We start from the raw sequence: 27,314 nt of genomic DNA on the forward strand, positions 1-27,314 counted from the left end.
CTTCCTCCCTTTGAGATATTTTTCGGGATACTTCTCCATCTGGAATCCTGATTAGATGGAGTCTACCTCTTGTTCCATCAGCTCAAGTTCATAGTCAATTGTTCCTTAACTTTTCCTAAATTTCTCCTCCCCAAATTCAGTCTCTGCAATTCTTCACGCATCTGAAGTCTTCTCTATCTTCTTTTTATTCAATTTATCTGCTTCATTTTCTAGTCTTTTCTGTCCTGTTCCTTTGGAAGCTGGGTTCCTGGGGATGTTGTGGTCACCATATTACAGACTATAGGGTGGAAAAGTTGTTTGACGTCACCACTTGCTGTACATAGAGTAACTCTTTGAGTCATGCCCTCTAAAGAATACTGCTGATCCTAAATCAAGAACTGTCAAGGTGATGCTTATTCAATTAGCAGACCTCTCATGTGATTTAGGATTTTTTCTTCTCTCAGAAGGATGACATTGTATTTTCTTGCCATCTTCTGATTGCAGTAGAGGGTTGAATAGTTCCCTAGCATTCTCATTAGCTGCAATTATTGCCGATGATGGAATGCATACATAGCGAAACATTTAATAAAGGTTAATTAATACTATTTTAATTTACTCATATATCCCATCTTGCATTTGATATTGTCCTCAAAATGTCTACAACATGACTTGCTCAACCATATCTTCCTCTTGCTGACTGCACACCTGCTACACGAACCAGCTGTTCAGCCCAAGCACTGGGCCTTTTTACAGAGCACAGGATCTCCAAAACACAGGGAGCCCAATGTTTAAATGAAATGAACAATACTATCTCAGCAATTTGCATGTTGACACAGCACAGCTACTGGTATAATAAAAAAGAATATTAGTGTGGAAAAAAGTATTCAAAACTTTTTGATTATGGACTAGAGCTTTCCACACATGACTATCAATTGAAAAATAAAATCCCAGAGACCAAAGCACACCATGAAGTGGTTCCTTAGCTGCTCACAAGCTTTTAAGCTTGGTTGAGTGTTCAGATCTACTGAAACTTATTCTAATGTATACCCAAGTCCTTTGAATTTCTTCCTCAAAAGATTAAGCCATATTTATTGTTTAATAATATTAGTAAAGGATTTTGAAAATTTCAAAGTTACATGTAAATGTAACTTCATTCAACCCGAGTGGGATAAGGAAGGGACAGTATGTAAGTTACTTTTTATAATTAATTGTATAAAGTTACACTGTAGAGGTGAAAATGGTGAATTTATTTGAAATAGAACAACAGGGTGTAAATAAAATAATACTAAAGCAGGTTTCAATGCCCATGAGTCAACCACGTTAGGGCACCAGAACTTCCCTCACATCCCCCTCACAATCTACCCTATCCCTTTTAACTTTCCCCCTCTTCTCATCACCAACCCAGCCCCCTAGAGCCTCCCACTCCTCCACCCCTGGGACTGAAAGTTTTTTGAGTCTAGCTGAGATCTAGGCCCCACCTCTAGAGGAGCTCATGGTGGGATCAATAACTCACCCATCTGATGACCACCAAGGGTGTCTCATGTTGATGTCGGGTGCACCTCAGATACACTGAGAGGGTAGAGGTGACTGTCACAACCTCTCCCAACTGGGATGACTAAGGCCTTCCTGGACAAAAGGAAGGCTGTCCCAAGCCAGGTTCGGAAACCTCCAGAAACCAAATCAGTCCTGCTGCTTGAGTGCTAAATTCCTGGTCCCAACAGGAGGGGAGGGAGACTCTCAAAGGCCACAAAACCCCACCCCCTGCTGGGAGGTGACTGGCCATGCCTTGTTCTTCCCCTGTAGATCTGTTGATAGTGTTGTTGTCCTCCTCCTCTTCCTCTTCCTTCTCCTCCCATCTTCCTGCTTTTTCTCCTTGGCGTCCTCCTCTCCCTCATCTTTCTCTCCTCACCATACTCCTCTTTCTCTTCTTCACCCCTTTCTTTTCCACTTTTTCATCCTTCCCTATTCTCTTTCCAGTTTGTGCTTTCTCCTTCCTTTTCTGTGTTTTTGTCTTCCTTTCTTTATCTTTTTCTTCCTCCTTGACCTTTCTGTCACTCTTCCTTTTTCCTTTTCTGCCTCCTCCTGTTTCCTTTTCTGCTTTCTCTTCCCCATCAGTCTTTAGTTATGGCATGGAGTCTAGCACAGGTAAAGAACTTTGTAAGTGTTTCATTCATCTCTCTATCGAGTTGTCCCTGTTCCCCATTAATGACTCTCAAATCCCCCCCAACCCTGGCCCCATCCATCATACCCATACTCAAGAGTAGCACAGAAATCAAAAATGCTTATCTGAATAGACTTATTTCCGTGCAGCTGAATGGATGGTAATGGCAATGAACAAAGTTAGGACTAAGTGATATATATCCCCTACCCCCAGTATAAGCCATTGGCCTCTAGCTAACAGCCTCTGCTCATTTGTGAACCTGTTCAAAAAATGTCAAAACAGAATGGAGTGAAGGGACAGATTAATCCAGACTGGAACACTCAGGGTTCTATATTAAGAAGCTCACCCACACAGGACATTTGCCAGCAGGAACTCTGTTCAGATACCATGAGGCTAATTAGAAAATTATTCTTTCTCCTCTACCTTACTTCACTGTTTTGAACCCTAGACATAGGACACAGGTTAAGCAAAAGAGCAGCTCAGTAATTAAAACCTGATGAAAGCCTCACAACATGGCCCCCTTCTTCCCTCATCTGCCTAGTCCACAGCTGCCTGCATCTGATATCAGCTGTTATTTAGTAGAGATCACCTTCAGGTACCAGTCTGTGCTGATAGCAGCAAAAGCCTGGTGAGCAGGGTGATTGGATGTTCAGTCACCATTTTCCTAGCAAAGATCACTGAAAGATTCTTGTAAACTCTAAAGAAAACTAGGACTTATCAAACAGGCCATTTAGTGGGAATTTCATCCTTTCTAAGGGAACCAATGCAAGATTTCTTTAAATAGGTGGCTCCCCTAGTGCACTTGTGTTTACTCACAAATATATTAATTTACAATTCTTCATGGACTGCTGGCAAGAACAAAGTATTTCTGAATTATGTTAAGAAGTCAAAAGAGCAAATAAGAAAAGGGGATATAATTTATGAAAAGTCAGTTTATGTACAGAAAATAACAAACTACAACTTAAACAGGGTTTAAAGTTTTGCGACGCCCACTTTACATGTTATCTGATTTGATGTTCATAAGGAGCATGTGAGGTAGCTGCAATTATTGTTTCTATTTTACATATAAGCCAACTGAGGTTAAGTAATTACTCTAGGGCAACCCAGTTAATAAGCGTCTGAGGCAACATTTGAATTCAGGGCCTTCTGACTCTAGGCTCAGCACCCTTACCCACTGGGCCACCTAAGCTACCATGCATTCATTTCCCAAAGAGCAGCTCTAGATTTTCACAATATCCTCAGATGTTATTTATCAGATTTGCTCCCTTTTCTTCCCCTTCTCCCTGTCCCTGACCTAACTTTCTGACATCAAAATGTACCAGGTCTATGTCCCATTTACAGCCTTCCCTGTCCCCCTCAGCTACAACGAGACAGCAGAGAAACTCAACTAAACTCCAAGTGTTAATATACTCAGCCCTTCCCCAGACATGCTTGTCTGCAAGAACCAAAATCCACTTACCTTAGGGAATAAATTGTAGACAGTTTTCACCTCCGTGCAAAGAAAAAGCTTTCTATTTAGTGAGGGCTGTCCAAAATGCAATGGGTTCCTCAGGTAATCATGGGTGATCTTCATCATTGTGGTGATCTTCGAAGTTTTGAGACAACCAGTGATAGGAGGTATTGTTGAATAGTCTCTTTGCTGATGAATTATTTCAGCTGCTTGGGAGGAACTTTGGGTTTTCCTCCCAATATTGATTCTGTGACTCTGGAAAGATAAAAAAAGGTTGAAATCTTTGAGCTGGTTGACAGGAGTGTGAATTTTAAGTTGAGAAGTCTTTCAGCATCTCTTAAAATCAGAGGATATTGGCAGCCATGTTTTCTGCCATAGGTCAGTTCTTGGTTTTAAAGCTTTAGCAAAGGCTTATATTCTTTGTATGGCTAAATGGCTAGATAAAACCTACTCCTAGGAAAATACATAAAAATTCATTTGTTAGACTATTAGCACTATAGGTCGCCGTGTAAAATTTCACTGTTGAAGTCAATATGAAAGAACTTACATGAATAAATATATTTACTTGCCTGGATTTAGATTCTCGACCCCAATTCAAGCACAAGACAGATTCTGAAGTATTGAGACACTTTCCCTTCTTAATGTGTTATTTCACAATTCGATATTTGATCATAATGTCCCATTCCCCTTACATCATAGACCCAACTAGCACTTTAAAAAGCAGCAGTGCAAAGCATAGGTCATATCCTGCTTTCCTTTCTCTCAGCATAAATATTCAGTTGCTAAACTCTCCTCCCTCTCTGCGGGGGGTGGGTGGGAGCATGGGGCTTCTGGCAGCAGGGATAATCTCCAATGATTCCTTCTCTTCCCTAAAAAAACTACTCGATGGGCCTGGGGTGGTTGCATTCATTCAAAAATCTGAATTCACTTGCCAGTAAGATCGAACAGGGGATATTTACTAAAACAAATACTTTTATCATCCTAATTGTTGAAATGCAGTATTTCTGCTCCTGTGTATGCATCTTTAGTCAAAGAGGTTTCCTTATACAAGACCTTTTTTCCTTTTTACTACATTTTTGATGAATATAAGAGGGAAATACTTCTCCCCATCCATTTCTAGCAAAAGGGGGAGAAAAAACCCACCAAAATCACTTTTCTCTTTTAGTTTGCTTTGTAAAAGAGATCTTTTCTTCTTTTCTGTTAAAACTACTTTCTATTAAATGAAGGAAACTAGGTGGCAGCTGGTCTGGAGTCAAGACTATCTAAGGTCAAACCTGGCCTCTGGGTGTGTCCTGGGTAAGACATAGTAAAATGAAAATAATATTTATCTAATACAGTTGTGTGGATCAAAGGAAATCTTGATTAAGAGATTAGTATATTCTCTAGCACATAGTGGTGCTTAATCCAAAGTGCGGGGAAATGAAATTGATGATTTCTCATACACACACACACACACACACACAAACATATTTACTAGAATTAATTACAGATAGGTAAACACATTGCCGAGTACTGAACCAAAGAATTTCATATCTGTGTGTATTTATGCATACATATATTTAAATGCTTTATTGTTTTTATTATTTTACTCAGAAAGACCTTGTATTAGAATAAGGAGTATATATATGAATACACAAAAATAAAGATATGTTAGTTATTATTTGAGAATTTATAATTTGAGTCCTCAAATTGATGAGGCTCCATTTTGTTTGAGTCTCCATTTGTTTCATGGTAGCTGCTTAGGGAATGCCCAGTAAGAAACCATCTACCACTCCCAAGATCAGCAATTATCTTACCATTTATGGTCATAGAATACTTCCTAGAATAGTATTGGAAGGTGAAGGAAAGTATCTAGTGCGTTTTATTGGCAGCTATCAACTCAGATATTATTGCTCCAGAGACTAGTCTGCTTTTCTGCCTGCCCTGGAATTACTGAGGGAAACCAAAATTGAAACATGAATATATACTCATGAGTATACAATTAGTTGCCACCATTCTTAATTAACACTAACATGTTTCAAAGGCCATCCTATTTTGTCTTTGTCTGGTCCTTTTCCTCCTAATTGTCAGTAGGTATTCCAGAAGAGAATGATACGAACACAAGGGAGTCTTGGGGAAACAGATGAACCAATCATTTTTTTTTTGGTAACTTTTTTTATTCATTCTCAGAATTAGTTCAGGATTGCAACTATTGCCAGTATTGTGTTAAATATAAGATAAAATAAATTTATTTCATACTATTTGGTTTCACTTTTTGGGATTGTAACAACAAAGTTGGAAGGGACCTTAAAATTTCATTTGGTCTCCCCATAAATTTAGTCATTTATTCCTCATTTTAAGGTGAGGAAATGGAAGTTGAAGGAGGTTAATTTGTTGGGATTGGAAGCTCAATTCCGTGTGGACGGTCTCGGGTGGGTAAAAGTGGGACTTCTAAATCTTAGAGTCTTACGAGGCCCTCCATGAACAGCGGGGATTCAAGAAGGTCAGACTGAGCTAGCTCGGCTAGCTCGGGTATTTCCGCCTCTCCCCGGGAGATACGTGATGGGTGGAGTCTCCCTGCCCTCGAGATTGTCCCGGATCTGGGCACACTATTGTTATCTAACAGCACGGTATTTAGATGCAAACTGTGTGGCTGAAGGTTAAGTAGGATTGAGGAAGCCTGAAAGCTCTCTTAGCACGTGAGGAGCCAAGAGGACAGTAGGCTCCGCTTCTCTTCTTTCCTCTCTCCCCTCCCCCTCTCTCCCCCCTTGTACTTCTACTTCCAATCCCTTAAGATCTTAGCCTCCTTAGAATATCTCCCCTCTTCCTCCTAAGGAAGACTCCCCTGCACTTGTAACTAGACCCTGAAATAAAGCTCAACCCTTTTTCGACTCTGGAACGTCCTTTCTCTCATATGTGCATCCGGTGTGGCCAGCCGAAGACCTCGGAGGTGAGGTAAGAAGACTCAGGTAGCCCACACAGGCCTCTAGGCCTGACATTAATTAATGCCTAAAGTCACCTAAGTAGCAAATGTCTGGTCTGATTTGAACTGAGATGATCTGACTCCAGAACCAGTGTCCTAATATAATAATAATTTATAATACACTGTCCCAATCAAACTTTTCCCACTATTTCAATGAAATGTACTGTCCTCCATTGTCTGTTGATTTGCTTTAAGTGGCCTTTTCCAAAGACCAATCGTGTTCAGATAGGAAGACCTCCTGTATATGTGTGTGTGTGTGTATTATACATATCACATATATGTATCATATATATATATATATCGTTATAGTAACATAAATATATTTCTTCATGCAATGGTTTTTGTTAAATTAATTACTAGTTTATAAATCATTAGCTTTGAATTTCTAAGTTTGATTCAGTCTCATATGAGCTGAAAGATAAGGTGCTGATCTGAAAAGTCCTCCTTTACCCTCCTTGGTCTACAGGAAAATAAAAATGTTTTCTGGGCCCATAGAGTTCAACTTTAATTTGGCCTGTTGACCCTGGTAATGTCTCCTGGTCTACAGTTTATACTGAAAGTAGAGAAAGCTAATAGAAAGCTCATTGCTTAAATGAGGAAGGAATAATTATGTTGCAGAAACTAGGTGATGCAACAGATAGGGTACCAGAGAGACCCAAGTTCAAATCAGGTCCCAGAATCTTATGAGCTTTGTGACCCTGGACAAGTATTTTTTGCCTTAATTACCTTAAATGTAAAATGGGGATAACAAAAGCACCTAACCGCCTTAGTTGTGAGAATCAAATGATGTCATTGCAAAGTGCATGTAAAGTGCTTAGCATAGCGCCTGGCACATAGTTAATTGCTACATAAATGTGAGTTATTATTATCATCACTATTGTAATTTTTGTTACATATAGGAAAAGAACTAAACCCCACCATTAGACTGTTACTAGATTCAGGGAGTTTTCAATGTGCTATTAGCACTTATAGCAATAGGGATCAGTAGTGTGTCTCAGACCTATAGCCACAGACCTATAGCCTCACACCCTGAACTGAAAGCACTTTGAAAGGCCCATTTCCATCTGCAGGAGACCATGGGTTAACCCTCAAATTAAACCCCACTAAAGTTTGCTTGTAATGTGTCCAATTTGTGTATGGTTGGTCTTGTCATTTTTTTGCAGTCCCCTCTGACTTATGAAAAGAAGCACCCATTTATCATTTGCTGCTAATAAGTGGGGAAGAGTCACTGAATGCCAATTCAACTGTTTTTCTATTTTAACTAAACTATTGCTTTCACCATTAACAGGTGATGGCATTCATTCATAATGAAATGGCGAATCTTTTGAGCAATACATTTATCTCCTACACAGTCACTCATTTTTGACCACCGACTTCTGAAGCAAATTTTTTTCATGTAACACAAGGTACATTTCTCCCTCATGCACAAAAGCACTGATGAAGTAAGCAGAGATTCCTGAGTATTCTCCACAAAACCCCTTACGTTGTCCATCTCAATCCTGCATGTATTCCAAAATCACAATTTACTGAAGCTCCATGTTCACGAGTTATACAAGATCAGAAACTAGTCTCCTGAACATTTCAATTTCTGTGCTAAGCTTCTCCACCTCAGTTCTTGGGCTGATGTGATTTTATTTCAATGACATATACTAAGAGACTCAAAGGTTCCTTGGGTAAGGCTGGTTGACCCCTGAAAAAGACCATCACTTCCCTTAATGAACTTTTCAAAATATTGTGCTGGCAGGCTCATTGCCATGAGCAGCTGTCGTCCTATCACACCAGGATTTCTTAACACAACTCCATCACGGGCTGAAGACCTCAACAATAGTCTCTGTTGTTCCCCACAATTTCGTCCTTTAGGTGGGATTCTTTCTCATACTTCCTCTTCCCACTCATTCTGTCTCGATGAGACAATAGGCCCTGGTTTAAGGGGCACTGTTGTCTGTTTCTGTCAGAGCTTTTCTGAGCTGAAGCTACACGTACAGAGTAGGTTTTTTCTTTCTTTCTTTTTTTCTTTTTTTTTTCTTTTTTTTACCATTTTCAACACTTTGTCAGTCACATAGTTGAAAAGCCAGTTCTCTAAACTGGCACATTTGTCAACACTTGGCAAAATCAGATCCTCGTCCTTTCAGGTCACTAGCAAGAAAGACAAAAGTAAATCTTGCACCAAGTAAATGAGAGCTGGTTTCCTGAAGGAAAGTAAAAACTATTGCCAACAATTATACAATTTCAGGCAGGAAATGAAAGATTATAGGGATAAATTGAAGTGAAAGAATGCAGAAGATAAAGATTGATTTAGGAAGTGAACGACTTGTGTCTGAATTCTTATTTCCAGATCGCAGGCAGAACAGTTCTGCAGAGATCCCTCTGGGTTCCATAACTGAAGGGTTATGTGTTTAAGACACTGACTCCCTGAAGAGCACCCAGGCAGGACAGGGAATGTGAATGTGCTATCTGAAGACAGAAGGGACCTTAGGTCCCTCACATGACTCTCCTCACCAGCCAGTGGCTGTAGAGCCTTGACTGGAGGTGACCCAGCCCAGGTCACTCCAGATTCTATCCTCTGTTGTCACTGCACAAGGACACCTGTCTGAAAACCAAGGCACCCGCACACTCGGGTGACACCAGCAGCACTGCTGTCCATTCAGACTCTGGTGAGAAAATGGGTGACTGAGTTCAAAGGCACTCAGAGGAGACTCAAACAGGTGAGGTGGGGATAAGGGACCAGAGAGACTGAGGTGGGGGAGGACGGGCAGGGAGGGAGGAATCAAGGAAAAAGGAGCTCTGTACTTTTGTTAGTGCAGGATTGTAATGTTTAGGTTCTGTGCCTTCCCTGAGGACACAACTATTTCAAGGGAAAGTCGTTCAATTAAATCACATGGTAAGAAAAATCATAATAGCCCCCCTCAATCAAAGCAGGGTACATTCTCTCATAAATAGACACTGCATGAGTGAGTAGAGGAGAGATGTGTAAGGATCCCACCTAAAGAGCAAACATGTGTGGCTGGATTCCATGTGGAAAGGCAGCTTACACTTGTAATGTTCTAGAATAACTCATGTCATCTCATTGGGCCTCTTTTCTGCTAGATATTTGGTCTGTTGGATACATTGTTGTACACGTTCTCCCTTGGTCTTGTAGTGGCTGCCAGTCATATCTTCTCAGTCGGGTCTTGATCTGATGGCTATATATAACATAAATATATATATATATATATATATATATATATATATATATATATATATATATATATACACACACACACACACACACACACACACACACACACACACATATACATATATATACATTTGTACATACATATATGTGTGTACATGTGTATACATATACATAAACACACCACAACACACACACACATACACACATAAACACATTCATATGTGTGTACATATATAAAGTATTCCCTCCAACTACCCTAATACAGAGAAAATTCACAAGGGTTACAAATATCTTTCTACGTAGGAATGTATACTGTTCAATTTTCATAAGGCTGCTATGATATCTCTTTCCTGTTTCCCTTTTCATGCTTCTCTTCACGCTCCAAAGCAAGGTGAGCCCAGTATTCAAATGAAATTAACAATGCTATATCATTAGAATGTTGACACACAACAGAACAACTGGATTAATCAAGAAGAATTTTAGTGTGGAAAACATTATTCAAAACTTAATGACTATTTACTAGAGTTTTCACCACATGCCAATGAATTGAAAAAGAAAATACTAGACATAAAATCTCCCTATGAATTGGCCCCTTAGCAGCTCGCAAGCTTTTAAACTTGGTTGAGGGTTCGTTCACATGTACTGAAACTTATTCTAATGAACCCCCAAGCCCTTGGAATTTCTTTTTCACAGGATTAAGCCATGTTTATCATAAAATAGTATATGTAAATGACTTTGAAAAATCTTAAAGTTACATATAAATAAAACTTCATTCATTACATATAAATATAACTTCCCACCTCTAGTGCGAAAAGGGAGGGATAACATGTGAGTTATTTGCATAATATTACACTGTAGAAGTGAACATGTATCATTTATTTAAAAGAGAAAAACAGGATATAAATACCTTAATACCAAAACAAATTTCAAGGCCCATCTGTCAGCCAAGCTAGGGCACCAGAACTTCCCTCAAATTCCTGTCACTATCTCCCCTATCCCTTCTAACTTTCCCTTACTCACATCACTCCCCTTCCACCTCCCTGCCCCCTCACCCCCCACACACACCTCCAGGTACTGCTAGCTGTTTGTGAGTCTAGCTGAGACCTAGGCCATAGCTCTAGGGGATTTCATGGTGGGGTCAATAACTCACTCATATGATCACCACAAAGCTTGCCCCACGTTGATGTCCGGGTCACCTCAGCTACACTGAGAGACTAAAGGCAACTGCCATCACCACTACCACCTGGAATGACCAAGGTCTTCCTGAACGAAAGGAATGCTGTCCTAAGTCAAGTCTGAAAAACTCCAGAAACCAAATCAGTCCTGCTGCTTGAGTGTTAAACTCCTGGTCCCAACAGGAGGGCAGGGGGATGCTCAAAGGCCACAAAATCCTTCCCCCTGCTAGCATTTTTCTTCCACTTTAAATGGTGTTGTTGTCCTCCTCCTCCTTCTCCTCCTGTATTCCTCCTTTTCCTCCTCGTTGTCCTCCCCTCTTTCATCTTTCTCCTCCTTGTCATATTCCCCTTTCTCTTCTTCTCCCTTTCTCCTCTCTTTCCAGTTCCTCCTTTCTCCTTCCTTTTATCTTTTACCTTCTTTTCCTTCTTACCTTTTTCTTCTTTCTTGACCTTTCTGTGCTACTTCCTTTTTTTCTTTTCGGCTTTCTCTTCCCCATCAGTCTATTTTATTTCTCCACTTCCTCTTTTCCTTCTTGACTTTTTCCTTCTCCTCTTCAATTTGCTTTTTCTGATTCATTTGCATAATGAGTCTTCTTTTTTCTCTTCTTCTTTTATTCTCCTTTTCTTCTTTTTTCTAATCCATTTCTTCCTCTTGGCATCCTCAAAATGTCTTTTCTGTTCCCCATCAATATTTCGTTTTTCTTCTTCCTCCTTTTTTTCTAATTTATTTAGGTCTAATTCCTCAGCATCTTATTTCTTCTACATTTTCTCCTCTTCTGCCACCCACCCCCACCCAAAGAGCTGCTGAGAAGTCTGTGCTCTTCCTACTCAGGCAGACCCTTTCTAAGCTCTCAGTTCTGTGTTTATTCCGATGGTATCCAGTGGCAACACTTACACACTAACAGGCAAATTGACCAATCCCTGAAGCCTTCGTATTGGAATCTTAGAACTAGGGGGAACCAACTGACTCAGGCCTACTGCCTCCAATTATAATTGAGGGCAAGGTATTTTCCTTTCACCAAATGGCAGCAACAGCCTCGTGTATTTTTATTTTTCTGAAATCTTTTTCACTTCTGGCTCTAACCATGGGAGGGACTCCTCCATATCCTCTCCCTTTTCCCTGAAGCAAATTAGTTAAGCCCTCTCAGAATGATAGTTTTGTGATAATGAATGGTAAATTATGCCAACTCTTGTCTTACTTCTTACCCAGCTCTGACCTCAGATCAACTGAGGATGGGAAAGACCTTAATTTAGAAAGACCAAGGTCATCCCCTGCCTCCTTAGTCATTCCTGCTCATCTTGACTTTTGCCTTTGATGACTAAAGGAAAGTGTGAGGGTGACAATTTTGCACAGCTCTACCTCACTTAAATACAATCCCAAGAAGAGGACAAGCAAACTTAGGCTACCCACTTCAGATGTTTGTTGGCAGAAATCTGCTTTCCAAGCATTAAGGTCTACAGAAATTAGAGTTGCTTCCATCTAGCTAAAGGTTTGCCCTATGGATGTCTGAATCAGAGGGCTTATTTCCCACGAAGATACACACACACACACAGGCTCAAAGATAGACACACTCCAAGAACCTTTCATCCATTTGGAATAGTGCTTAGATTTGAAAGGGGGAGTTATTTGACTTCTGCTGACTCAGGGTACTGCGGAATAAGATCCTATAGTTCCTTGGAGCCACCTCCACATTATTAAAATTTATATATAGCTTGCAGCTTAGCACAAGCATACAGGAATTTAGTAAGTGTTGTATCCATATCTCTATTGAAATGGTCCCATTCCCCATCCTCAAGTCCCCACCCCCCACCCTCATCCATCATACCCGCACTCAAGTGTAGCACAGAGGGAAAAAGTACTTATCTGAATAGTCTTATTCCAGTCCAGTTGAATGGATGATGATAGCTATGAACATAGTTAGGACTAAGTGATACATAGCCCCTACCCCCAGTATAAGTGATTAGCCTCTAGCCAACAACTTCTGTTTATTTGTGAACCTCTTCAGAAAATGTCAAAACAAAATTAGGGCTCTATATTGAGAAGCTCACATGAACAGGATATTGTTCAGCAGGACCCCTATTCTGATACCCTGAGGCTCATTAGAAAACGATTGATTAATTTTTCTCTACCTTTCTTCAAGGTTTGAGCCCTAGAGACAGGACTCAGGAAAGCAAGAGAGCAGCTCAGAGATTAAAGCAGAATGAAAGCCACACAATATGACCCAATTCTTCCTTCACTTGCCTTGTCTACAAATGAATGCACCTGATATCAATGGTTATTTAGTAGGGATGGCCTTCAGGTACCAGTCTCTGTTGACAACAGTCAAGGACTGGAGAGCAGAGATTCAATGTTCAGTCCCCATTTTTCTATCAAAGACCCCATAAAGATCCCTTTAAACTTTCAGGGAAACTAGGACTTATCAAACCAGTCATTTAGTGGGAATTTCCTCCTTTCTAAAGGAACCAATGCAGGGTTTCTTTAAACAGGTGGCTTCCCTAGTGCACTCGTGTTTGCTCACAAACATATTAATTTTGAATTTTTCACTAATTGGAACCAAGGACAAGGTACATCTGAATGTACATTTGTCTTATTCACATCAGTGAATAAGACAAACAAATAAATAAGAAAGGGGGATTTAACTTATGAAAATTCATTTTTCCATAGAAAATAAAAAGTTACCATTTAAGTAGAGCTTAAACTTTTGCCAAGTGCATTGTACATATTATTGCATTCGATGTTCATTGCAGCCCTGTCAGGTCAGTGCATTTATTGTCCCTATTTTACATACAAGGAAACTGAAGTTATGTGATTTGTGCAGGATAACCCAACAAGTAAATGTCAGAGGTAGGATTTGAACTCAGATCTTCCTGACTCTAGGCTCTGCACCCTTACTGACTAGGCCACCTAGCTTCCATGACTTCATTTCCAAATGAGCAGCTCTGGATTTTCACAGTATCCTCAGATGTTATTTGTCCTCTTTACTCCCTTTTTCTTCCCCTCTTGCCTGCCTCTGACCTAGCCTTATGGCATCAAAATTTACCAGATCTATGTCCCATGTCCCACAGCCTACCATGTACCCTTAGAGGACATCCAGAAAGCAGAGAAACTCAACTTAGCTCCAAGTGTTAATGTACTCACCCCTTCCCCAGACATATTTGCATATAAACAGGGTCTTCCAGAAACAAAATCCACTTACCTTAGGGAATAAATTGGAGAGAGTCTTCAGCTTCATGCAAAGAAAACATTTTCTAATAATGAGGGCTGTCCAAAAGGCAGTGGGATTCCTCATGTCATCATGGGTGATTTTCACCATAGTGATGATCTTCAAAAGTTTGAGATAACTATTGATTGAGGGTATTGTTTAAGAGTGTGTTAGCTGCTGAGTTATATGAAGTAGTTGGGAGGAATTTTGGGTTTTCCTTCCAATATTGATTCTGTGACTCTGGAAACATAAAAGGTTATATTAGTTCTGTGGTTAAATGTCAGTTCTAAATAAAACTTACTACTTAGGAAAATACATAAAAATTCGATGGTTAGGGTATTAGCACAATAGCTAGCCCTGTAATATGTTGGAGTCAATATGAAAGGAAAACTTGCATGAACAGGTGTATTTAGTTGCAAAGAGCCTCTCTGGAATCTCTTTCCACTTGGATGAGGAGGATGATTTTGGAAGAGGGAGTGTTTTTAATAATGACATTCTTGGAAATGTTTGCTTGTTTGTTTATTTTTTAGGAATGCTAGCTGGTCAACTAAGATGAAATGTTTAATTAAACATTTGAGGTCAGGGAAGGGAGAAATGAGACAAAGGGAGCCAGAAAAGCTTTGGAAATGGTACAGTAAATAGGTATTAGAACAAATACGAGCTTCTGGCCACCTTTTCACAGGATATTCTCTTCTCATCTGCCTTCTTTGTGTTCCAGGGTACATTGGCAACGTTGGTTGCCTTCAGGGGCCTGGAGAGATTGCTGGCAGCCTTGCTGCCTGCAGCATCAGGGAAGGATGCAGGGATTGTACTCAGGGAGTTTTTTGTTTTGTGTGGTTTTGTTTTTTTCCTTTTCATTTTCAGTCTCGCTCTGGTCCCTCACAATCACCAAAGAGTGTGAGTAGCCTAGGGCAACCTACTCTGTATAAATGCCATCCAGGATTTTCACTTCTTGGGGCCATGGTGGAAGACTTGTGCTTGCGATCACCATAGCCCTATTCACAGGAAGTTTGGGTATGGGCCCCAGCTGATGGTGCTCTCATCTACAGCCACGATAATACTGCTCTTTCCACAAGGTAATCTTCGTTTTTTTAAATTACTATTTTATTTGTTTTCAGTGTTCTACAATCCTTTCCACGTAGCTTACATTTTTTTCCCCTCCCTCCCCTAACCCTAACCCCTTACCTCCTCTCTCCCTCAGACGGCATAGAGTTTTATATAGGTTCTCCTCATACATTCCTATTAAATACATTTTCACCTTAGTCATGTTGCATCAAAGAATTAAAATAAATGCGAGAAATCATAAAAGAAACCGAAACGTTTTTCAAAAGAAAATGATCTGCTACATTCTGTGAGCGAATTCCATAATCCTTTCTCTGGATGTGGAAGGTATTTTGCCTTAAGAGACCATTGGGAATTTTTTAAGTCCTTCCATTGCAATGAAGTTCTAAGTCTTCCAGAAAAACTCCTCACACAGTGTGGTTGTTGCTGTGTACAAAGTTCTCCTGGTTCTGCTCCTTTTGCTCACTATCAGTTCATTTAAGTCTTTCCAGGCCTCCCTGACGTCTTCCTGCTCATCATTTCTTATAGCACAATAGTATTCCATTACATTCATATACCACCATTTATTCAGCCATTCCCCAATTGTTGGTCATCTCCTTGATTTCTACTTTTTGGCCACCAAGAAGAGTGTTGCTATAAATATTTTTGCACCTGTGGGACCCTTCCCCATTTTCATGATTTTTGTGAGGATATAGTCCTAGAAACGATATTGCTACGTCAAAGGGTGTGCATATTTTTGTAATCTTTTGGGCATAGTACCAAATTGCTCTGAAAAATGTTTGGACGAGCTCACAGATCCACCAACAATGAATTAGTGTTCCAGCTCTCCCACATCTTCTTCAATATTTATCATCTTCCTGTTTTTTCATTTTAGCCAATCTTATAGGTGTGATGTAATATCTCAGAGTTCTTTTGATTTGCCTCTCTCTAATCAATAGTGATTTAGAGCATTTTTTCATATGACTGTAGATAGTTGTAATTTCTTCCTCGGAAAGATGCCCATTCTTATCCTTTGACCATTTATCAGTTGGAGAATGACTGGTATTCTTGTACATTTGACTCAATTCTCTATATATTTTAGAAATGAAGCCTTTATCACAGATGGTGCTTGTAAAAATTCTTTCCCAGTTTTCTGTCTCCTTTTAATTTTTGTTGCATTGGGTGTGGTTGTGCAAAAACTTCTCAGTTTAATGTAATGAAAATCATCCATTTTGCACTTCATTATGCTTTCAATATCTTGTTTAGTCAAACATTCTTCTGTTCTCCCTAAATCTGATAAATACACTCTTCCTTGCTCCACTAATTTTTTGCAGTGTCAATCTTTATACCTAGATCATGTACCCATTTGCACTTTATTCTGGTGTATGGTGGCAGGCATTGGTGTATGCCCACTTTCTGCCACACTGTTATCCAGTTTTCCCAGCAATTTTTGTCGAACAGTGACTTCTTGTCCCAGAAGTTGGGGTCCTTGAGTTTATCAAACAATAGATTGCTATATGCATTGACAACTGTGTCTTGAGTACCTAACCTATTGTACTAGTCTACCTTTCTGTTTCTTAGCCAGTAGCAAGTGGTTTTGGTAATTAGTGCTTTAAAATACAATTTGAGATCTTGTAGAGCTAGGCCACCTTCCTTAGTATTTCTTTTCATTAGATTCCTTGATATACTGGACCTTTTGTTCTTCCAGGTGAATTTTTAAATCATTTTTTTCTAGCTCTAGAAAATAATTATGTGATAGTTTGGTTGGTATGGCATGGAATAACTAAATTAATTGTTATTTTTGTTATATTTGGTAGGCCTGCCCACAAGCAACTAATGGTTTTCCACTTACTTAGATCTGACTTTATTTGTATGAAAAGTGTTTTGTAATGGTATTCATATAGTCCTCGGATTGTTTTGGCGGGTAGACTCACAAATATTTTATATTGTCTACCATACCTTTAAATGAGATTTCTCTTTCTACCTCTTGCTGTTGGGATTTGTTAGTAACATATAGAAATGCAGAAGATTTATGTGGGTTTATTTTGCAACCTGCAACTTTGCCAAATTTGTTTATTATTCCGAGTAGTTTTTAACTAGAATTTCTGGAATTCTCTAAGTATATCATCATATCATTTGCAAAGTGTGATAACTTAGTTTCTTCTTGGTGTATTCTAATTTCTTCCATTTCTTTTTCTTCTCTTATTGCTGCAGCTAACGTTTCTGGTAACATATTGATTAATAGTGGTGATAATGGACATCCTTGTTTCTCCCTTGATCCTATTGGGAATGCATCTACCTTACCTCTGTTGCATATAATGCTTGCTGAAGGTTTTACTTAGACACTGGTTATTATTTTATGGAAAGCACCAATTCTTCCTATGCTCTCCAGTGTTATCGGTAGGAATGGGTGTTGTATTTTGTCAAAAGCTTTTTTTTTTGCATCTGTCAAAGTAATCAAATGGTTTCTGTTAGGCTATTTGTTGATATGGTCAATAATGCTGATACTTTTCCTAATAATGACCCAGCCCTGAATTCCTGGTACTAAGGCTTCCTGATCATAATGCATTATTCTCGTGATAAGTTGCTGTATTGCTTTTGCTAAAATCTTATTTAAAAGTTTTGCATCTATGTTCATTAGAGAAATTGGTGTCTAATTTTTATCTCTGCTTTGGCTCTTCCTGTTTAGGTATCAAAACCAAATTTGTATCATAAAAAGAATTTGGGAGCACTCTTTCTTCCCCAATTTTCCCACATACTCTGTACATTTTTGGAATTATCTGTTCTCTAAACATTTCATAGAATTCACTTGTAAATTCATCTGACCCTAAAGATTTTTCCCTAGGGAGTTCATGGATTTCTTGTTCAATTTTTTTTCCTGGGAGGTAATTAGTTCAGTATTCATCTCTCTCTTCTGTTAATCTCTGCAATTTATATTTTAAAAAAATAATCATCTGTCTCATTTAGTCTGTCAAATTTATGGGCATAGAGTAGGCCAAAAGAATTTCTAATTATTGTTTTAATATCCTCCCCATTGGAGATGAGGTCACCCTTTTTCATTTTTGATACTGGTTATTTGGGTTTCTTCTTTCTTTTCTTAAACCAAATTGACAAAAGGGTTATCAGTTTTATTGTTTTTTTTCGTATGAAGAACTCCAGCTGTGTGACTTTGGCAAATCACCTAACCTCTGTTTGTCTTAGTTTCCTCAAGTGGAAAATAGGGGTAATGTGAGTAACTATGTTTGGTTATGGGGGTTTTTATAAGAATCAGATGAGAAAATAAGATTCAAATACTTAGCACAGTACCTAATATATAGTAAGCACTACCTCAGTGTTAGTTGTTATAATCATTATCATTATTAGATGGATTAGAAAAAGGAAAGACTAGAAGGAAGAAGTCCAGTGTGGAAGTACAGCAATAGTCTGAATGGGACAGGATGAGCAGTATGAAAATGTTTTGCACAATGGCATATGTATGTCCACAACCAAAGTGCTTGTGGAGCGGGGGGAGGGGGGGAGAGAATTGGAAAATCAAAAGGAAAAAAATAAAAGAACGTTAAAAATGTTTTTACATATACTTTGAAAAGGTAAAATACTATTTAAATAACAAGAAAATGATAATAATTTGAGGGGGGCAGTGCTTTTCTGAAGGGATCACCTTTCTTAAAAACAGCACTTTTTCCAGTGGGAAAAATATAAAATGCCAGTCTCTACTATGGGAGAACCATTTGGATAATAGCAATATGAAGAAAAAATAACTGACTATCCTGGTAATAATAAAGGGGGAGAAAAACCTGAAAACTGAAGGTGAACATTCGTTTCCAAGAATGAAAAATGAATGTGTTTCAATTAGATTAGAGACCGCTGAAGACCACATATTTTGTTCTGTTTTCTTTGAATCCCCTCTTAGTGCCCTGAATTGTTGACAGACATAATAAATGACTTAAGCAAATATCAAGGAATGCTTGTTAAATGAATGAGTAAATTAAAAAATTGATATTTATTCCTTTGTCCTTTGTTATGTGTAAATGCTTTTTCCACTAACACTCACATTCCTGACATATTCCAATGTAAGGAATGCATGCATTCTCTCCAGTTTAAGCTGGAAATCACTAAAAAGTCCATACACATACTCTTCTCTGCCTCTGTATTCCTCCTAACATTGTAATAACATCTCCATCCACATGGGTAGGCATTCTAGTACTGTCCAAATGAAATGCTGCCACATATGATCTTTGTGGTGGCTTCACAAAGATTATAAGATCATGAGTTCAGAGCTCGAATGGTTCCCATTACAGTCACTTCGTCCAACACCCTCATTTTCCAGATGAGGAAATGGAGGCCCAAAGGACCTAAATAACTTGTTTCATGTTCAAACCGAGAGTAAAAGGAAAAGTTGAGATTTAAAAGTGGGGTCGTCTGATTCCTCTGGGGCACTGGATCAATGCACATTCTCTGGACAAGGTATAGATATATTTCCCATCATTCCCTGTGCCATTTTAAACATTTCCAACAAATGGAGATGGGAAATGGATACTTTGTGAACATAGGGGAACAACTACAGTGTATTTCTAGGCACACAGGATACCAGTATGCTCAAGTTAATAGTTGAAAGTTTGTGTGAGACGTCACAGTAAGAAAAAGACCTGGTGATTCAAGACTAATGTTGTTTTCTAAAATATCTCACAAAATCAGGACTTCATCCTGTTTGACTCAAATCACATAATAACAAAGGGCATAGAGAGGCAGAGTGTGGTTATAACCATTCAGTCACAAAAATCTCTTGTTGCTACCGGACACACCACCTGCTGAACACAGGCAAATGTGGTCTCTATTCGTTGTCATCTGGAGCTCTTGACTTCTGACTTCTTGTAAATCTCTGATCAAGTCCTAATTCCTACAGGAAGTCTCTCCTAGTACATACTAAAGGTTACTGACTTCCCTTGTAGATTGTCTCCCATCAAGCCATCGTTATTTTGTTTGTACATGTTTTTTTCCTTATTGGCTCTACTATTAGTCTATCAGTTCATTGATAAAGAGGACCAACTCTGGCCTTTCCTTCCCTGGGCTTAGCACAGTGCCTGGATAAATGCTTGGAGATAAAACAGTTTAGTAGCAACATAAGTGAGTTATTGTACTTATGAAATGATAAAAAAAAACACACAAAGCACAGGATAGGTGATGGAATTATCATGAAGCTTCATAGTATAAAACCAAGAACCAAATGTAATAAAATAGAATCTAGTGAGAATTACTGTAAAATTGAATAGTTTTGTTACCAAAACCCAACTGTACAGGTACAATGCTGGCTAACAAACTTTCAGGTAGGCAAGATGATAAGAGGATGCAAAGGAATTCTACAAGAATCATCATTGAAGGAACTGACCTGGCTTAACCTGAAGAAGGCAAGAAGACTAATGAGCAGTACAAAGACTGTGGAAAGCTATGTGAAGGATTCTTTCTGTGTAAGGGGATTTTGACTTGTTTTCCTTGGCATCAGAGGGCAGAACTAAGAGGAACCATTGGAGATAAGAGAAAGGTAGATTTTGTTTTTTCTGTATGAAAAAGCTTTCTAAGAAAAGGCTCAATTTATGCAAGAGTAAAATGGCCTGCCTAGAGAAATAGGGAGCTTTCTCTCTCTCTGGAATTTTCAAGGAGAGGACACATGATTCACTTTGAGGATTTTACAGATGGTTTGTACTGGATGCACTATTTTTCCGCACCACTGAAGTGTTACTATGCTGTGAAACCACTTGAAGACAAACATGAGAAAGGAAAAACCTTTACTTTTATCTAGTTTTTGTTTTTTTTTTTTTTTTGGCACTCTATAAACCTAATACTTTCTCTGAAGTTTAGACAGAAGGGAAGTAAGTATCACATGTCACCAGAAAGAGGTAAGCAGTTCAGGTCTATGGTTTTTATTACTAGGCTTAAGTCGAGATTTTCTTTCCCTTCCCCTCTTCCCAATTTTTTATTTCTCCTTACTAACACAGCGAGTAAAGCACTTTTGTTTGTTTCGTGGGGGTGGCTAGAGTGAAGAAAAAGAAAAGTGTTCCTCTTCTGTAGTCATTTCTAGAAAGAATTGCTTTACAAACTCCTGAAGGAGACTGGCACTGGAGCTTTCCTTAACAAAGAAAACTGATTTATGTTGGAATCACAGGGTGAATAATTAGATATCAAGAAGAATTGCATTCGTAGTTCACTTCTCTGATTCCATGGAATTCCAGGAGCTTTCTCAAAGACATCCTTAATAGTAACTGAAGTAAATTTCTTACTACGGTACCATACGCAACATGACGAGAAAACGGGGAGTGTTTTAACGGTCAATTTTTATAATGAATTCCAAAAAATTTTCCTGGGGTCAGGAAGGATGTAGCCCTGTCTCTCACACCAATCCACAAACACATGATACAAGATTGATATTGAAAGTACTGACCTTGAGGGGCATTCCCTGCAAGGTTGAAGAATCATCAAAGAAAGATCTAATTATGGTCAGTGTAATCCCTTTACTAAAGGGACATGTCTTTCAAGAGGTTTCCATGGACGAATTTCAGGCATAATGTTGCTCTCAACAATAATCCTTTAAGGCTTTATGAAGCATTGTTGTTATAGAAACCCAATTAGGTCAGGAGTGAAACCAGGGGTCATGCTCAGTTATAGTCTCCTTCCAAACTTTGAAAGAACAATGCAGGTCACTTTGGACAGTATCCACATTTTATGGATAAGGAATCCAAGGTCCAAGAAGATCAATGTCTTCTCCAAGGCAACAAGTCTAGTTCATTTCAAAATCAAGCTCAACACAAATGAACACACCTTCACTTAACTGTTCTTACAAAGGAGCACACTTGAAGAAGAAAAATGCAGGAATACAAAACAAAACAAAGTGCCTCTCATCACCAAAGTGTCAGGCTCATGATAAAGAAGGGTTGCTTAGTGGAACAATCTTCTCTGGGGTCACATTGTCCCCACGGTCAAAGGCCCAAATGCTCAAAATACTATTTGAGGAGAAGATCCCATTGCATGTTAATAAAGACATTTGCTCATATACTTACTTGACTTTAGCCACTACGAACAAATCATTAAACGGAAACAGATGTCTTTCTTGATACTTCAGGCCTCTTCTCAGTTCAACAGGACCCTCAATCAGCAGTGTCCTTCTGGGGTCCATGCTAGAAGGAAGAAATACACATGGGTCCAAGTTGGTTGATGGACTCTGCCTGTAAAAGAAGCAACAATGTTGTAATATTTAGCAAAATGGTCCAGAGTGGGATGGAACTTGATAGCACAAACCAAGCCAAATCTAGCAGTCAAAATTACCTGAGTATCCTCAGTACTGGAAACACTGAAAGAGATCCTAAGGTTGTCAAAGAAATAGAGGCTGGCTCCTGCCCCACAAATTCCACCCAGGTGACCATTCGTTCTAAAGGCAGAATTTCGGCTGAATAAGCTTCTATCTCTTCTTACTCTGACCTCTTTTTCCTTTACCAATCACTTATACCTTTTACATGATGTTCTTTTTCTTGACAGTACAAATCTGAGTGAATGATTCTGAAAATGGCAGGTGGATTATGGGGAACTGGAATTGCTGGATGGCAGAACCAAGATGCTGTGAGAAACGTCATGGTCAATGGCTTCTATCACGGAGGCCACTTGAAGAAATGGACCGTGAGCTAGTGCATATGGAACAGCATCATGGCGAATAAGATTCCTTGATTCTATTGATCATGAACATTTATTGTTATTATTTATAGAGAACGTGCCCCATGTGAAGTGCTGGGGCTGCAAAATGAGAAAACGACAATCTAAGGAACGAGTTTACAGTTAAATATAAGAAGCTTACATGCTAATGAACAAAGTGACACAATACCATAAATTTATCACCCCAGTGTGGTCATCATTTTGCAATCCTTGTTACATTACATGCTATAATGGAACGTTACCAATCCCCCCTACTTGTCAAATGACTGACAGTCTGATTCAATTCAACTCAATTCAATTCAATAAGTTTTTGCTACGGACCTCTATGTGCAAGATGTTGGACGAGTTGTTTAGAAAGTGAAGACAAACAGGACACAGTCATTGCCCTCCAAGGGCTTTCAGTGGTAAATAATGTTTTTTTGAATGTTGGAAAGGGAATAGAAAGTAATTTGTCTTTCATATACATGTAAACTAAAATATGCGCATACTAAATTAGAGACATTTTGTTCAACAGAATCAAAGCCCTCTGCTGGCGTAGATCTTCAGATCTCACAACCTGTAAGCATTAAGTCTTAAACGCAGAGATCAGGACATACGTGAGCTCACCACTGAGTATGAACTGATCATACCATACAAGCTGTAAGATGGGCTATTTGGTTCAATGACTCCATTTTACAGGTTAGGAAACTGAGTCCCAGAGAACTGAAGTGATTTGTCCAAGGTTGCATAGAGAGTGAGCAACAGAGGCAAGAGTTCAATGTACTCACAGCCCTCCTAAGTAATGCAGCCATCAATGCAGATCTTAATCTTTCTACTCCCTAGGTGATGCTTTAATGTATTGCAGCTCCCTCAAACAATCAATAAATCAATAGTAACCAGCTCTATTTATGGAGTTATGAGCTTCCAGGAATTTAGTTAGGTTGGCCTTTGATATGAAGAGTGCCATCAGTACCATCACCAAGCCTGTATGACTTGTGTTCTGTGGGTATAGCTTTCAAAATCCTAATGTCAACGCCATGATCCATAGAGACCTCCAATGGAGGAAAAGACCACAAACATGACAGCTATATAGCACACTGCTTAGGTGAATCACGGTATGTCATTGTTATTATCCTCAGCATCCATGGGAGACTAGTAAGAAGGAGCAGGTGGTCTTGTTTTCCTTTTAGAAATGAGGCATATAAAGCTCAGAAAATTTGCATTCCATTGGTAATGCCTCAAAAGGCAGCCACTGTATTGGTCACCCTCTGCATGTCCTCTTCCCAATACAGCTGGACTATTCTAACAGGTTACTGATTCCTATTCCTGCCTCAATTCTTTCTCCACTCCAGTCCTTCCTTCACTCGGGAGCCAGAGATTTCTTAAGTAAAGTGCAGTTCTGACCATGTTATACCTTCTACCTGCTTAAATAGATCAAATAGAAAATATCTTTTCTTGACCTTTTAAGCTTTTGGAAAAGCTAACAATTATTTAGAATTTGAAAAATGCATTAAAAATCATTTCATTATGCTGTGCTATGAACCGTGGTGAGATAGGTACTATTATTTTCCTCATTGCACAGATCAGAACCCATAAGTAAACAAAAGTTAAGTCACACAGCCAGTAAGAGTCCTAACCAGGAACTGAACCTTTGTGTTGTTGATTCCAGGTTCAGATCTCCATCCACTGTCCCCCTTAACTACCTTTTCATAACCTGACTCCTTTTTGCTTTGTCACTCTTCTATTTACTGGCTGTCTTATGCCTGGAACACTCTCCCCTTGTCAACATTATCATGTTTCTTGGACAAAAGTCTAATTCTTTCTTCTTCAAGACTTTCCCTGTCCCATTCCCTTCCCTACTACTCCACCACACTCTCTCCTTGCTCTTTACCATATATAGTTTACATGCATTTTGTGTGAAAACAATCATGTATGTATGACTAAGTATCCAAAATCCAAACATAAAAGGGGATAGGAATAATGGTTAAGAGAAAACAATCTACTTTCATACACAAACATTTTAGAAGATGCTCTGCTGCAGGATTAGTAGTAAGCATATCTTTGCCAAGAACCCAAAACTAACTTGGAAATTCTGTCTTCTCTTGAGTCAGGAGACAGGCAAGGTAATCTATCTAATCAGCTGCAAGAAATCTCAAATGATATAAACGGCTGAAACAGTATCCGCTTGGCAGGACTTGGCACAGCTAGAATTCATGACTCACTTCTTAAAACAGCATCCCCCAAAGGGAGCCCAAACGTTAACTATATTACAGTGATTCAAGTAAAAGTGAGCAAGATAGAATTAGACAATAGTTCCTATGAAAAATGTCTAGAAATTTCCCTGAACTGGAAACTCAGTGAGTCCACCAATACATGACTGAGAGTTAGTGTGTCTATTAATCTCTGCTAGAAGAGGCTTGGCATTTCAGAACAGGGAGTCCATGTGTACACTGTGTTAACTTTTCTTTTGGGCATTACATTTCTGAAAGGGTGACTGGAATGGCGAGTAGATTCCAAAACATGACATGTCACCTTCTCTAGAACTGAGATCTTTTCTATGAAAAATGGATTTAGGGGTACTTGTCATATGAGAAAAAAACTGAAAGGAATATTCTGAGAAACAAGTATTCGATGTGTTCTAATTGACTGCATGGAACTGAAATAAGGAAGACCCATCATCCTGAGTTCAAATCTGGCCATAGTCCCTTACAGCTTTGGGAACCTGGGCAAGTCATTCTATCCTATTTGCCATCATTTCCTCATGTGTCAAATTAACTGGAGAGCAAAATGACAAACCCCACTAGAACTCTGCCAAGAAAATCACAGAAATTATAACAGAGACATGGCTGAAAAAGAAAACTTAATAGCCACAACAGCATGTGCACATACACTGTCTTAGATGCTTAGCATACCATCACAAAAACCCATACTGGGAACCCTCAGTGTTGTGTGTTATTGATTTCAATTTAATTTGGGAAAATTTAAGTTAATCAAGGTACACTTTCAAAAACGCATCATTACAAATTCATTGTTTTATTCCTCAATTTTGATTTAAAGAAAAATAATAGTTCCCATTCAAAAGATCCATCGAAACCTAGGTTAAAGGACCCCAACGCAAAGTAATGGGGTCCCTCAAAGGGACCCCAAAATGGACCTGTGGCTTTATTGAAATTGCAGGACAAACACTGACATATATATGGACACCAATTCTACCAAGTTCCTCGAAATGAACCAAAAATTCACCTGGATTGCAATAAACCAAGAGGAAATGTGGAAAACAGTAGAGTAAAATATTGACTGTAAGAAATATCTCAACAGTTCTCTACGCCTGAAGTTCAGTGAGTATATAACATCCAGGGAAACAAACAGTTTGTATGTTTACCGTTGCTAAGTGAGGCCCTGCCTTCTGGAATAGCCACCACATGGGTACTCTGTGCTAGGTTTTCTTCTGAGCAACGTCTTTCTAGAAGGGGGACCAGGATGGTGAGCAGAAGAGAAAACATGCAATATGACCTTCCCTGGAAGGACGATCCTTTCTGTGAAATAGAGACCTAGGAGTACATGATATCTGAAGGAATATAATGAGGAATAAGAATTTGTTTTGTTCTCCTTGATGGAAGGACACTTCATACACTTCAAGGCTTGGAGTCAGGAAGAACCATTTTCCTCAGAATCTTACTGGATAGACCCTGGGCAAGTCACTTCACTCCAATGGCTTCAGTTTCCTCCTCTGTCAAATGAATTGCTGAATGAATTGACAATTCCCTCCAGTATCACCACCATGGAATCCCCAGAAATGGTGAGAGAGTAAGAAATGACAGAAAAAACTTAACATCCATCAGAACCAGTGCACTTGCAATGAACTAAATGCAGGTATACCAGTCCCAAATCAAATCTGAGTACTCTCAAGACATATCTTTTATTGATTTCATTTCCTTTCTGGACATTAAATCCTCAACAGTATCTCAGTTACTAAACATAAATGAGGTAAAATTTAAAGAAAACTCACCATTCCAAATTCAATGTTTTGTTCCTGAGTTTTGACTTGAAGAAATGACAACATTCCATACTCAAGAAATCAAGTAGGACAGAAGGGAGAAGTGTCCCCACTCAACGTAATAGAGAAATTATTCGAAAATTGTCCTGTGGTTTTTTTGAACTGCCAGGACAAACACCTATACCGATATCCACAATAATTCCACAAATGTCCCACTCATTGAACGAAACAGTCAAGTGGATTTCAATGATTCAGGGGAAAATGAGGAAAATAGGGTTATGCAATATTTACTGTGACAATTTTTAAAAAGTTCTGTTAGCGAGAAATACAGTGAGTCCAAACCGAAATGGCTGACAAACTGTCTGAGTGTTTACAGTTGCTAGGTGACACCTAGCATTCTAGAATAGTCCCCACCCTCTCCCATGGGTACTCTGGGCTAGGTTTTCTTCTGGGCTGCATATTCCTGGAAGGTTGAACAGGATGGTGAGGGC

At 39.0% G+C, this 27,314-nt stretch overlaps 1 long non-coding RNA gene across 1 annotated transcript; it reads right to left on the reverse strand.

The window, feature by feature from the left end:
- Positions 1-1,404: 1,404 nt before the first annotated feature.
- On the reverse strand, positions 1,405-27,178 carry LOC140512543 (uncharacterized). Its single transcript, XR_011969801.1, has 4 exons — positions 26,836-27,178; positions 22,202-22,366; positions 3,600-3,845; positions 1,405-2,115 (listed from the first exon to the last, which is right to left on the reverse strand). It is a non-coding gene; the product is annotated as an uncharacterized lncRNA (long non-coding RNA).
- Positions 27,179-27,314: the final 136 nt, after the last annotated feature.

The sequence above is a fragment of the Notamacropus eugenii genome, chromosome 6 (genome assembly GCF_028372415.1).
Source record: "Notamacropus eugenii isolate mMacEug1 chromosome 6, mMacEug1.pri_v2, whole genome shotgun sequence".
NCBI classification, from domain to species: domain Eukaryota; kingdom Metazoa; phylum Chordata; class Mammalia; order Diprotodontia; family Macropodidae; genus Notamacropus; species Notamacropus eugenii.